The sequence below is a fragment of the Lycorma delicatula genome, chromosome 4 (assembly GCF_047948215.1).
Source record: "Lycorma delicatula isolate Av1 chromosome 4, ASM4794821v1, whole genome shotgun sequence".
In the NCBI taxonomy this organism is placed as follows: domain Eukaryota; kingdom Metazoa; phylum Arthropoda; class Insecta; order Hemiptera; family Fulgoridae; genus Lycorma; species Lycorma delicatula.
This window is the reverse complement of record NC_134458.1, coordinates 197710916-197726288: the sequence shown is the minus strand read 5'-3', so window position 1 is coordinate 197726288 and position 15373 is coordinate 197710916. Positions and strand designations below refer to the sequence as shown.

The following is a 15373-nucleotide window of genomic DNA, read 5'->3' as shown; positions in this document are numbered from 1 at the left end:
AGCTATACAACAGCTAAGAACCTTATTCCCCAGGGAGAATACTGGAAACAGAGCGATGCTTGAATGCGAAAAGGGTAGATTCGATTAACAAGAGCTGTTAAATGCGATCAAGAAACTCAGCAATAAGAAAAGCCCAGGACCAGACGGTATACCAGCAGCAATTCTTAAGGGGCTGGCAGAAGCTGTTCCCCGGGAGATGGTGGACGTGGCCAGCTTTGGACTTCAAAACCGCATGTATCCAAGCTGCTGGAAGGCGGCAAGAACCGTCTTCCTGCCCAAGCAAGCCACGAATATAGATCAAGCTGGATACCACCCCATAAGTCTTATCAATAATATGGGGAAGTCGGCTGAACGACTTATAGCCTCCAGACTACAGAATGAGTTAGAGGAGAAGAACTGCCTACACCAAGATCAGTACGGCTTTAGGAAAGGGCGTTCCACGATACAGGCGATTAAGAGAGTTACGGAATGGGCAACAGCAGCGAAGCGGTACTCGGAGATCTAGAAGTCTTCCATTACTTGTGTTACTGGATGTAAAAAACGCATTTGGATCTGTACCGTGGCCGGCGATTATTGATGCTCTAATAAACATGAACAACAGTGATTACATTGTAAATCAGATAAATCAGTACTTACACGATAGACATACTGAGGTCAAGACTGTTGAGGGCACGGTAAATTTTCAGATGTTTGGCGGCGTTCCACAGGGGTCCGTTCTAGGACCCATACTCTAGAATGTTTTCTATGATGGAATATTCAGGCTTCCTTATCCGGAAGAAGTGAGGATTGTCGGCTATGCAGATGACGTTGCGGTACTGGTGGAGGATAGGGAAGTGGACCGTCTTGAAATTACAACTATTAGACGAACGGTTAGATAACAACCAACTCCGAGTAGCCCCAGCTAAGTCAAAATGCATTTTGCTCTCTGGTAGGAGAAGGGTCAGAGGAATAAATATAGAAATAAGGGAAGAAATTATTCGTGAAGTCAGTAACGTCAAATACTTGGGCGTATTCATAGATAAGAGTCTAAAGTACGGTTATCACATAGATATGATTTGTCAAAAGGTTGCCCCTACAATTAAGGCTCTAAGAGGTCTATTTAATAACCGCTGCGCACCGAAAAGGCGGATCACAATGGCAATGATGTCATCTATCTTATACGCGGCACCAGTCTGGGGCACTAAGACGGCGCAATAAACGCAAACTTAGAAGCGTGCACAGAGTAGCACTAATACGAGTGGTCTCAGGATATAGAACAATTTCTTACGATGCTTTATGTGTCTTAGCTGAAACGGCTCCCATTGAATTACAGATAAAAGGCCGAAGCATGAGGGCGGCAGGTGTGCCAAGAGCAGAGGTAGAAGGCACAGTCGTTAGCAACTGGCAAACCGCACGGTCATCCGCTCAAGCAGGAGAGTGGACAAGGAGATTTATTCCCAATCTGAAAGAGCGGTTGGGTAGGGAGAAAGGCGGACTAAATTTCTACACCACTCAGTTGATGACAGGACATGGGTCGTTCGGGAAATACCTTAATAGAATCGGGAAAAGGCAGACGTCAAGGTGTCCGTACTGTCAGGAAGAAGACGACGCGGAACACACCGCATTCAACTGCTGTAGACGGGAAGGTCTCAGATATGAAATAAGGCATAATAACCTGACAACCTGGTGATGAGGTGGGAACTCCTGGGGTTGCTTGAAAGGGATAAAGAAAAGACCGAGTCCCGGCCGGCGGTGTCGGTTCCTGGGGGCGCTTCGGTGCTTGCTGGGGCTGGCGCCGATGGTTTGAGGCAGGCATAAAAGAGTAAAGACCGAGACCCGGTTCTCTAGGTGTGGGGGGGGGGGGGACGGCATAGCCGGACCTTTCCTTACGTGCGGAGGATTAGAGGCGGGCAGCAATAAGAAAAGATCCGGAAAGGGGGGGGGGCTAACCTGACAAGCCGGTGGGTGGGTAGGCCCCCTTAGAGTCACAAGGACACATCCCTGGGCCGTGTATACTTGAGTGGATGTCTGGCGCAGGGATGTAGGTGGGGAAAAAAAAATTGGTAAAAAATGCTGTACCAATTGCTTGGAGAGAGCCTTGAGCTTTCCTCAGGATAGGACTCCTTGTTTTGAATTGAGTTTCTTCCAAAGGTAGGTAGTTCTTTCTTATTGCTCACCCCTTTTTTTGTATTTCTTAATTCCTTCTTTCACTACTGATTCTACTATTCTGCTGCTAGATTTTGATACCGAAGATGCTAAGATATGTAAAGCCGATTTACTGCGCAATAAGCCTACTTATAACTTACGCACCTATTGAATCAAGCCTTCTGATCTTTACTAAAGTTTAAAAAAACTGATTTCTATACTATGCATTTCACCATTACCTATATTCAGAAAATTCCTTTACTACTTACTAAAAACAATTCACATTTCAAAAATGTCAATATCGGTCAGATGAAACCGCTTTCTACAAGAAAGAGGAATTGTTTATAACATTGGAATTGCCAAAAATTGAGCTTTCTTAAAAATAAAAAACAAAAATTGGTAGTTTCAGATGATTTGATCTCCCTTGAGTAAATTACAGGCTCTGGTCTTTCTGTTAGAAGGTTAATAAACTGAAGCCTGAGTGAACTGGTTATACTATAAAGACAGGGTGGGAACATATTGTGGTCAGCACTCAATAAAACAAAACTGCCGGAGATGATTATTTTTGACTTAATGAAAATTTTATTATTTTTTAACTATCACTATATATATATCTACACACATTTTTTTGTAAATTTTTCGGATTCAATCCTTATTCAAGGAGAGGGACAATAATAAAAATGCCTAGATTCAATTTTTATAAATATTGTTATTGTTTATCTATTGTCTTGAAGATTCTAATTTTTTTTTAAATCTGGCATTTTAAGAGTAAAATAATTTACAGGTTTTTATTAATGGAGTAGAATGTAAGTTTTTAAATAAATTTTTTATTAAAAATCACAAACATATTACATTTTAAAAAGTATTTAAATATTCTGACATGAATTCCTTAGTACCGGGTTGAATTTTTTACTAGTTTAATAAATTAATCTAGAACTTTTCTTTAGACAGAAAAACTTCTTTAAAAAGTTCGTTATTCAATAATAGTGATAAAAATAACCTTCAAGTTTAGCCAGTGAGATAAATTTAAAGCTATATAGAAGTTTTAGAGGAAAATTAATTATAACCAAGGTTAAATGTTTTCACAATAATTTATATTTTTTTACTTTAATGGGTTATCTATCATATCTAATTTTCTATAGTATAGAAATATGAATAATTTCTCAGCTAAGTGATAATGGTCACAATAATAAACTCAAGATAATGCATAAAAATAGAAACAAAAATAATAAAATTAAAAATTATAAAGTAAATAAACCTGAAACCATTAATATGTAAAACAGCTGCAGTACAATATCTAAATTTTTATACTCATAACACAGTTCTAAGAAATTCTAATTTATGTAATATCTATAACTATTTGCATAAAATAATCTATAGATATTTAAACAACCGATAGCTCTTTCTGATTAACAGATCACAACTTCAATTTTTTTTTTTACACTTGAAACTATAAGTTTTTAAATAAAGTTATTTCTTTATAATCATACCTCTGAATGTTAATTTAAGTTTTATTTTTAAACAATAAAAGAATTTTTACCAATTTAAGAAAAACAACTATTAATACATATACCATTTCAATAATACCAAAGGTGTTACTGACACTTTAGATATATTATACATCTTTGAATCTATTACATGACTGTAGTAGATTCAAGTTTTTAGTTTTTGAATCAAAACTTCAATTAAAAAAAAAATAATAATTTTTACAGAAATGAAAGTTATTTTATTAGAAAACTAATCAAATTTAATGTAAAAAAGTGGTTATGCTTTAATAAAACTCATTTCTGATTTTACTACCTAATGGAAAACTAAAGCTGAACATCAAAGTTTAAATTTTATGTGGGTTGGATGCTTACTGCATAATTCCATCTAATCATGCACGAGTTGAGGTATGTAATCACTATCATCATTGCAGCCACTTTATGTCCAATCAAATAGAACACCACAGGAGGTTATGGAAGTCTTGTCGAGTGTGTTTGAGTTCTACTACGCTCTGCGTTTCATTACTATTACTGTTTTTTTATTATTATTTTTGTTGTTGTTTAGTTAGTTGTTTTTCGTTGTTCAGTTATGTTTCATTGATTGTTTTTGTTCGTTAATTGTTATTATATATTTACTAGAGTTTATTTGGATAATACCTATGGTTATTATGGAGCATTTATCTGTTGCTAAGGCTTTGTTTATATTTTGACTTTTTTGTGTTTTTATTTGCTCAGTAGGAATATAAACTGATTAAATCGGGGCCTTTCACCTTATTAAGTGTGTTTGGATCAATATTTGTGGCTCTTTTACACTTACTATGTAATTAATTTCTTTTTGTTGCAATAGCTTACGGTTGCCAAGGCTTGTTTACTTTGGTAGCCTAGTACCCTACCATCCATTGTTTACGTTTTGTGTTCTGTTTGTCTTTAGGGTTTTTTGGTCAATGGCTGACCCAATAGGGTCAAGGGGTATGCCCCTACCTGCAGATGAGGGGTCTTCTGCTCCGACCAGGAAGCGGTGTCCATGTAAGAAGAGGTCGACTTGAGCGCCTTAGGAGGAGGTTTCCGAGGGGAGTGAGAGTGACCGATCCGTGGTTCTGGATGCAGAGGGATGAAGGATGTTAGAAGCCTTCGGCTTGGAGGCCAAGAGGAAGGAAGAAAAGTTTTTATCTATGTTGACCAGATGCCGACAATCGTTGGCAGCCACATCTGCTGCGACTGGTGAAGACAGCAGGGATGCTGCCAATATGAGGTACATTTTCCACCACTGTTGTCCAATGAACACACGAGTGAGGGCCGGCACGTGACAAAACTGGTGAGGAAGCAGCTTCTGTGACTCTTTCCCCCCATGGAAGGAGACAGGAAGAAGTTGCAGGCCGACAATGGGGAATTGCTGATGTCTGCAGGAGTAGTGGTGGAGATGGAAGAGGAGGGTGAGGATGAGACTGCAGAAGTGGACCTAGAGGGGTTTAGCATTAGGGAGGAGTTTATCTTTGAACTAGAAGGGATACTGAGTAATATTGGCGCAGCTTGTCTCTTTGGATGTGACAACGAAGACTAAAATTAAGGATTGTTCCAGGATAATGGTTGGTTATCGTCACATATCAACGGGCTTCGCATTGCCTAGCAGGACATTCCTAAACAGGAGAACAAGGCCACACAGACACCTGTGGGTGGCGGGGTCACCGGCCCTCTGGTGACAAGATGGAGGTGGGAAGACGTAGCCACACAATGTTGCCAGTGAGCCCTGGCCCTAGTCAGGGTGATCTGTGGACAATCGGGCATGGTGGTCTCCAACGAGCGCTTCAAGATAGGGTATCTGAAGAGGACTTGGTGCAGTTGGCCAAAGGATGTATTCCACTGTACAGAGCTGCTGACTGACATAGATAAGTACGAGGTTCCTCAGGTGTGGATGTTGGACTTGGGGGTAGATGTTGGTCACCCTTGCCACTCACGCATCCTGAGTTGGATGCCTTGGGTCGAGCACCTGGCTCAGCAGACTTTAAGCAGGGCAGGTGCTTGTCGTAAAATCGAGCACAGCCGATTTATCGGTGGGTCTATTACTGTTGGGCGAACTGGTTACATTCTAGTCATTGATTCGGCTAAGGTGATCCGCAACCTTAAGAAGATCATCCCTGAAGACACTGCGGTGGACTGTGACGTTTGTTTCTGCGGGCCCACTGGGCAAGTCGGTCGGTATTTATACTGCTTAGTAGAATACTCTGCCAGGAGGTGTGCTGGGAAGCTACTGGTTTACCTCAGTGATGGTATGTCGACAGATCAACTGGGGATGGGTGCATCAGAGAAGATGCTGGCGGGACCACTCACAGCCACGTTTGTGGTGAAGGCGGAGGGAAGGTCCTATGCGGACCTCCTCTGGAAGGCCAAGAGCAGTGTGTCGCCGGAAGATCAGAGTCCCGGTGAGGGTATCCCCTTGGGGGGTTTCCTTATTTGAGACATGGCAAGAACAGACATAGTCCTGGCTGCTTGAGTGGGGCCTTGGGCACGGCATAGCCAGGCCCAGGGTTATTGCCCAGGTGGTTTGAGGCAATGGCACCCACTAGAGCTGAATTTCTGTTTGAGTGCGTGTCTGGCTCTGGGAGGCAGGACAAATAAAAAAAAAAAAAGAAAACAAAAATATAGAACACCACAGGAATATTATATATCTAGCAGATCAATAATATTTATTTTTTCACTAAACCAAAATTAATTCTAAAGCTAGTAAATTGTATTAAATAGTGATGTGATGACTAAATAAATAAATATATTAAATTTATGCCTTCATATTTTTTTTTTTCAAACATCGCTAGACTTTTATCTGTATAGACATTTAATTGCTGGATTTTCTTTAAAAAAACTATCATATTCTCTTACTTTATAAAGAAATTATTTCAGTTAAATAACATACAATAAAAATTTATTACAAAAAATGATCTTTTCATACAAATAAGTTTGCTTTGTTACATGGGATGTAAAAATTATTTTCAAGCCTCTTAACTGATGTTCAAATAAAAACCACAACAAAATACAGTGAAAACTCAGTAAATCATTACTTGATAATTCATAATCTAAAAAACCCTTGAAATAAGAATTTTCTGTAAGTAATTGCAATGTGATTGAAGAATATAAACCTTGACGTATTAAAAACATGTGTGATATTAAACAAGTTCAATGACAACAGTTTGAAAAAATTAGGGATTCAGTTCATTATAATAGACCTTCAGCCAATTATTACTTGTTTTAGTATTTTGAAGTACAAAGGGATTTTAACAAAAACACTGATTCTTACATTGTACTAAACTTTGATCGAATAAGAATCTCAGTGAAGCAGATAATATAAAAAAAATGTTAAAATTTTAAAAATATGTATACATTTAGAAAAATAAAAACATTTAGTAAATATCTAGCAGTATGAAAAACAGAAGTTTTTAGTATCTGTAAGTGTTTTCTTATGAAATGAGTGTATCTAGACAGCAAAACAAGAAAAATCAGTAGTATAAAAATTATATAATTTATTTGAAAAACTAAAAATGAATAAATTACCAACTTCATCTGAGGTATTTTGAGTATGTTAAAATTATTTTATTCTACATGTATAAATTCCATAATTATTTTATAATAATATATTTGATCCTAACTAAAAAATAAATTAGTACTAATTAATTGAACAGGATAATACAATTTAATAATTTTACAACAGTAATATAGAAAAATAGCAATATTTTGTATATTATATTGTAGCCATTTATTATATTTTCTTTATTCTATGATGAATTATTGAGTTTCCATTGTGATACCAGCACTTAAATTTATAATTTAAGTGCTTAAAATAGCATTAATTAAAAAAATATTTGACGTAACTGTTATTTAGGGTAACAAAAAAATTAGTAGTTCTGATCCTTCAATAGCATCTTTTAAAACTTGCATGGATTCAATATTACAAGAATATTTAAGGAAGTAGAATGTGCAGAAAAATAAAATTATAAGAAATAAAGAAAATTGTGATAAATTAATTCTATGATCGACAAAATTAAAAACAATGGAAGTGGAAGTAGTTGTTCATAAGATGTGAAACTCATGTTTAAGGAATTTTACTTAATGACCTCAGTAGTCGACTCTACTTTAAATTAGAACAAATAAAAGTAGTAATAGAATAGTCAATATCTACAAGTATCTTGCTATTAAGTAAAACACTTCAACATTTAAAATTAAGTGGTGATAATTAGTAAATAATGACCCAATATTTTGCTCCCAGACCATTTAAATAATAATATTTTAACTTGGTAATCATAACAAATGGTCTGCCAGACTATGATCTAAAATACAATTTTTTTCTGAGTAGGGTTGGAGTTACTAAAGTCAGTTACCATGTACTTTCCTACCTCGCCTACCCTTGGTGCTGATCTTGACAGTGACTTGGTTATTACTGTCAAATTTTGCATTCCTCGTCTCAAACACCAAATGTTACGAATAGTGTTAGTTTCCGGTAATAGAACTGTCACAACTGATACATGGAAGCAATAGTAATGTATAATATGATAATTGGTTTACTTTAATTCTGATAGCTGCTACTCTACTTGATTCATTTAAATTAACTATCATTAGAACATTACAACAAAATAAACCTGAAATCCCAGCTAAAATGAAAACACATAAGAAGCTGTGATTCTCAGTGTTCTGCTATGATGGTATGAAAATAATGGTTTCATATCATTCGAAGTCAACAAAAAATGTTCTTTTGCTACTGACTACACATGTAAAAGGATCTATTAATGCCTGCGGTAAACAAAATGTAATAGAATTTTATAATTACATTAAGGTGCTGTTAATTCGTCTGCTAAACTGTGTGCCACTATGTCTTGGTCTCTACGTATATTCTATGGCATAAAACTAGTATTATAATAAATTCATATGTAATATATGTTCATTAATCGATTTAAAATAAGAAGAAACAGATGTCAAGATTTTACAAATGATAAAAGATATCAGTATCCAGCTGACAAAAACACACCTTCAACAGAGGCAAAAATATCAACTATCACAAGGAAAATGCAATATTGAAGAAATCCTTGGTATGACCAGTAAAAATTAAGAAGATGTTAGTGCACCAAAAAAAAATCTGCACTTTTTGTCAGCCAAAATAAGAAGGAACTAATCGTCTCTGTGCTTTTACATGCACTACTTGTTCAATTTACATTAAGCTAAAAGTCTAAAAACTTTGTAAAACACTATATATACTGTAACATTACTTTAAATAAAACACTTTTTTTAAAGAATATATTTATTTATTTTTAAGGATTGGTCTGTCAAACCGTTCATTATAAATAACATAGAGGTTCTTTCATCATTCTAGAATTAATGACATTAAAATAAATTAATTATTAAAATATAATTTTTATTTATTAAGTAGAAATTACTAACTCATAGCTCAAACATTTTGAAATAAAGTATATATATTTCTGACAACTCATTTAAAATTTCAGACTTTATTTAAATAAACAGTTTTCATAAAAACTTTATGTTTTGTATTTATGTTTAATACAAATTTCAGATTTTTTTACTTAAAATGAATTAAGTTTTTAACATTAAAAGTGTTTTTAGCTGTACAATAGTGCATTTATAATTGTTATTATTACTTTTTATTATTATTGTGATTTTAGTAAAGTTGTATCCATCATATCTTTTAATTAGTAAAATATAATTTGAGTGTTTTGAACTGACTGTTCGTTTATTATACAGTAGAAACCTGATAACGTGGACTTCACAGAACAACACTTGGTCTACATCAGAGAAATGTTCTGATTAATTAAAGTTATTTTTAATGTTCTAGTTTCTATTTATAGATACAGTATTCAAAATTTTAACCTAACTAGTGTCTTTATTTCTCTATTTAAAATAAACTAACAAAAAAAAGTTAAATTGTGTTTACCAATTATGCATACTATCTTATTAATACTTTGTTAATAAAGAAATTTAACCAAAAAATTCAACAGTTATATAAAGTACTGGTAAAATACTAAATTGAATTTCCTAATATCATGACCATTCCACAAAAGTAGCAAGGTTACAGTAAAATGTCAATAAATAATTATGTTTAATAAAACAAACCCATAATTTACTGAAATTAAGCAATGATGGGTGCAAAATTAAAAATGAATTAAATAATAATTTTGGACAAACAAATAATTAAAATAACAGAAATTATTTACAAAATTATTATTTAAAAAGATTGTTATTATTTAACTGATCATTTTTTAAAAAATTCAAAATGATTTTCAGGTACCTTAAACTTATAGGTACTTTAATATCACTTGCCTGCCTCTCAAAATACTTTAATAACCACTTCATTATCTCAAAAGTTCTGGCATATCTTATGACAGTTATTGCTTCACTAATTTACTGGATTCGTCATATTCACTGAAGTCCTTAGTGAAAATAAAGATAAAACATTTTTACAGTGTTATCGCTGTTATAATCAAGATCAATATTTTCATTATTATTGGTCCAAATTACTTGTTCCTGAATAAAATGATTGTAGTAAAGTAAATATATCATTTTTTAAAAATAATTTCCTTCCATATGTTATAATATGATAAAATGCTAATGTTTAATAATTAAAGTGGAAAAATAGCAGCATAAAGGAGTTATTTACTATTTTTTCTCAATCTTTTACTTAGATATTTCATATAACTGGGCCAAACCTCTTACAATTAATGGAAAACCTTGTGTATGCAAATGCAGATTATACATTTCAAAGGTTTGTACAACATTAAAAATGTGTTTCTGTGTGTTGTATTCTGTATTATTGAAACATATTCTTTATTGTACATGTATAAAACTTGCAGGTAACTTTTAATGTACAGTAGCATGCACCCCCCCCCCCCGTATATGTGACCTCTTTATAACAAACTCCTCGGTATATCTGACCGACAAAGTACAATACTGTAGCTCAACAGGTACATGCAGCATGCTTGAACTTGTTATGTGTTCAATCACCAAAACTGATATGTCATATTATCACATCATATCAGGGGAAGTACATATTGTACTACACTATACAATCTTGTATATATACATGGAATAAAAATTTGTTTTAAACAGTACAGTACAGTAGTTTGTCCATTAAACATAAGTGTATTAATAGTGTCACTGTTACCGTAAATTTTGCGAGCAGGCCATTGAATCTATTATTTATTGTGAATGTTCACTACTGGTTACTCAAATACGAAAACATGCAGTGTGTTCATTGCAATAGAAGCTTTAAGTACCTGAATGACTTAAGGGTGAGTGTGCAAAATTTTTATTTAGAATTGGGAATTGGCATTATCACAATTAAAAATTGAAGGAAAAACAGAAAGGCCCTCGAAGCACATACACAACTGTTGAAAGAAGACACGTTAAAAAACCAAAAAAATGCTGAGAAAACCTAAATCAGAACTCTTAGAGGGTGCATTATGGCTTTGGTTCTGCCAAGAATGCTGGAAAAGGAACTCTTTTATCTGGACCCATTATTAAAGAAAAAGCAACGGTTTTGTACAAGAAACTGGAGGGGGAAGATGAAAAATCCCCACAGCAAGTGAGGGATGGCTTCACCAGTGGAAGAAGCGTCACGGAATTCGACAAGTTGCCATCACTGAGGAAAAATTGTCAGCTGATGATGCTGTTGCAAATGAATTTGTGGTAAAATTTAAAAAGCTAGCTGAAGATAGTAATCTGAAACCTGATAAACTGTAAAATACTTAGGGTTAAATTACAAGATGCTCCTGTAAAAAACTCTTGCATCAAAATTTTAAAATGTTACTGGTACTAAGTTGGCAAAGGATAGAATTACAACTGCTTTCAGCCAAGTTCAGGATGTTGACTTTAAAACAACAAAAAAGAAAGACTTTTTCAGTTTATAATAAATCTGTTTTGATGTGCAGTTACTTTTTTATTATGGTAACTGGCCATAACAGAGATAAAAGAGTTTAATTGCAGTGTTTTTTAAAACCATTGCACAGTAATACAATATTATACAGTATACGTAAGTCTATGAATTTTGCTTGTATTATGAACATTTTATTTACAAAAAAACTACAATGTTTTATTTTGTTACATCAGTGTAGTATTGTGAGAAAATGTTGTTTATCTCTTCAGTAATAATCAAATATTTCACTCCAAAAACTCACGTAAACAAAATTAATATGTCTTCCTTTATTTTAAGTTTTTAGAATATCATAATACAGCATGTTTCAAAGTTGGTCTGGGGTTCTACTGTAGTTATAACCTGATATAACAAATGCTGAATGTACATGACCGTAAAATGGTTTTATATGCTTATTATTTACAATGACATCTTATTAGACTAATGTAGACCTCTGAGTAGGAACAGTTTCATAGCCGTTGATAGCCCAAGTGTAGCTGAAAATATTTTGACGAGTGCAAAATTTCCATTATATTTAAAACCATACTTTTATTTATTTTTCGTCACTGCTGTCAAGGACAAAAAAATTCATTAACTTTTTTTAATTAATAATCAGTTCTAGAATTACCACCATGAAAAAATTAAACATACTACACACACTTTTAGAGACATTATTTACAACCATTACATTATTTACAACACTATTTATAATTGACATTATAAATATAAAGACCTACAATTATGTAAGTAGTGATTGCAATTTCTCAATTCTAATTTTTGTAGCAAAATTTACTGTTAAAATTTTTATTTAACATTACATTAAAATAGTTAATTAACTAATGAATAAGATAAGAGTACAGGTAATTTTCCAATAAATCCTGTTTTGTAAACCAGGGAATAAGAAATAGATTAATTTTTAAAAACTCAGAACTTAAAATATTGTAGGGGTTTTTTTTAAGAGTAAAAGTTGAAAAAAAAAGTTATGATGAACAAAGACAACAAAGTATGATAAATAAAGACAACATATATTTTATATTAAAAAAAAATACAAATACCCCAAAAAATTATATTTCACAATACAGTGCAAAACTTTCACATAATTGAAGTCAAATAGTTATAAATTTTTTTTTTTAAAACCGTTTAACTATAACTACACAATTACTCATAAGAAATGTTACCATCTCATGGTGTAAATGTAATAAGATTAATATAATACAATGAAAATAAATAACTGCACATATGGCAGTAAAATGCTAACAGTGTTCTTTAAAAAATGGTTATGGGTAATTTCATGTCATATCCTATACTAACGTAGATTCAGTTCCTAAACTCAAAACATAAAAATTTAAGCTAGTTTAAAATATAATTAAACATCAATGAATTTAAAAGCTTTAAAAGTCTGGTTCTAATGACTGAAGTCTGATATAGTGTTTGTTTATGGCAGCTAGATTATTGCTTGCATATTACCTTTTATAATACAAAAAATTATTCTAATATAAGTAAATAATCCCAATGACTAAATTTAATTTTATTAATCCTACAAAACAAATCTGTATACTTGCCAGTTCACCAATACACACTTGTAAAGTAGTTTGATTACCAATACAAATATATGTATTTCATTACCCCATTGGTTGAATCTTAATACATTAAAACCTAAAGCTGTGACAACGGAGACAGATAAAATGTTACAAACAGGTAGGGCAAAATTTTAAAAAAATAGCAAGCTCAGTATCCTGGTCCCTTAAAAAAAAAACAAAAAAACCATTGAACTCTTTTCATGTGAAGTAGTTTTGCTGAAAAGTATTCGCAATAGATAATTTGCAGCATTAAATTAATCATCTGTTTCCAGAATTTACTGTCTCATCCTCTCATTAGTAAAACAAAATTGTGAAAAGGTTAATTATATTTATAAAAATATATGTCCAAAGTTTCAAACCATATCTTAATTTTTGGAGCAACTGCACTTAAAAGAAGAATCCATCATCTAAAGAAAAACTTGAAAATACTTAACAGTATTCTACAGTAAGATACAACTTTTTTATTTTCTACTTTCTGAAGTTTGCATAAGATTAAATACAATTAACAACTTGGCAAGGATTTTACACTAAAATAAGGATAAAGAAGTTAGAAGTATTAAATTTTTAATTTTGCAATGGCTTCAAAAATTTTAAGAAGAATTGAAAAAGTTTTTTCCTTTTCAGATTGGATCTTGTTAAGTTTATTTTATTTTAATCTTTTAGTTGCATTTAAAATATTAAAAGCCTAGATAACAACATCCACATAAAGAAAATCATTCACAAGAAATACAATGTAGAGAAATCGGTTTTCTTGATAAAAATAACAGAAAACAGATTTTGGAGAAATGATGTGTAGATTCTGTTACCGAGGATAAGTTATGTATCTCCAGAAATAATAACTACTTTTTACAATTTTCTTACATTTTCCACAATTAATTTGTTTGTATCTTTATATTTTGAGTATCAGACAGAATGACAACAGGCTATATATCATTATGTCTAATAAACTATTAGGTAATTATGAAAACAAACAAAAACTATCTTAAATTACACAAGTAGGTAAGTAGGTAATTAATCTTCCATATAAAAAAAGTCTCTGTTTAAGTTACGTGGGAAAATTCTTTTATAAAATGAAAAAAGTATCATTAACCATGTTGTGAAATGAAAGGTTTGCAAATATGTAAAAAAAAGAAACTATTTTAAGTTAAAAGTTAACCTAACGTTTTAAGTTACACAAGCAATAAGTTCTGTAAAATATATGCTCATACATACTAACTTTTGGCTATGTTTTAAACAAAAAAGATTATAAACTAATTACTTTCTAGGAATTCTTATTTATTGCTTGAGAAGATTTTTATATTATATGAAATTTTATTAATAATCAAGTGTTTTTTTTATTTTAATTAGATCATGTTTATATTTTCACAAAACAGCAATAATTTCAATATTTTGCAACAATATTTTCTTTTTTTTTGATCAGGAAATAATTCTGAAATATAAAGATTTAAAAAATAAATGAATAAATAAAAAGACTAATTTTTAAAACACTGCAGGTACTGAAATTTTGTAATGTAAAAATTTATTCAGTTAGGTGTACACAGAAGTAAATTGCAGGATAGTTTCAAATTTGTACACATTCCTTACTTCCAGACAGTGTGTAAATTATAATATATCTTCCCTCCAAAAATACTCAGTAATTTTTTATATTATTAAAAATAAATGTAGAGTCCCAGTAGGTCGACAAAAGTAATTATCTTACTGTTGAAACAACAAACAATTTTTGGTAATGATAAAAAGATCTTCCTAAACTTAGAAAGGTGAACAACAATTATAAAAAAAACTATTTTTTTTTTTTAAGCATATACAAGATAAAACAAAACCAAAGACATTTCTGATACAATTTTGTGTTTGAAAAATACATAAACTAACATTATATGTCCAAAGTAACAGCTACGTTATGTGGTAACTGAAATAAAGTAGAAAACAAGAGTGTTCCGATTTTGAGTATGTTATTGTTTTTCAATTTAACATTAATAGGAGTTATATCATAAGAAATTTTATTACTATGATTCCTTAAATTACTCTACTTTAGTGAAAGGCCTTTATTTTAATAATCCATGGCTAATTAACAAAAGTTTCAATAACATCAATAAATTAGTATCATTAGATGAGTGTTCCATGGAATCTTACATTGTTTTGCATGTAATTTACCAGAATATAATGTGTATTACTTTGTTAATTTATCATAAAATATCTGTTCCTGTTTGCTTGTAAATAATGTATATTTGATGACCCTATTTATAGTATGAGTAAAAAAAAAATAAAATAAATATCAATAAATA

At 32.0% G+C, this 15373-nt stretch overlaps 1 protein-coding gene across 5 annotated transcripts in view; it reads right to left on the bottom strand.

The window, feature by feature from the left end:
• LOC142324199 (ketosamine-3-kinase-like) overlaps positions 1 to 15373 on the bottom strand; it is a 72367-nt gene that overhangs the window by 9923 nt on the left and 47071 nt on the right. The window lies entirely within an intron of this gene.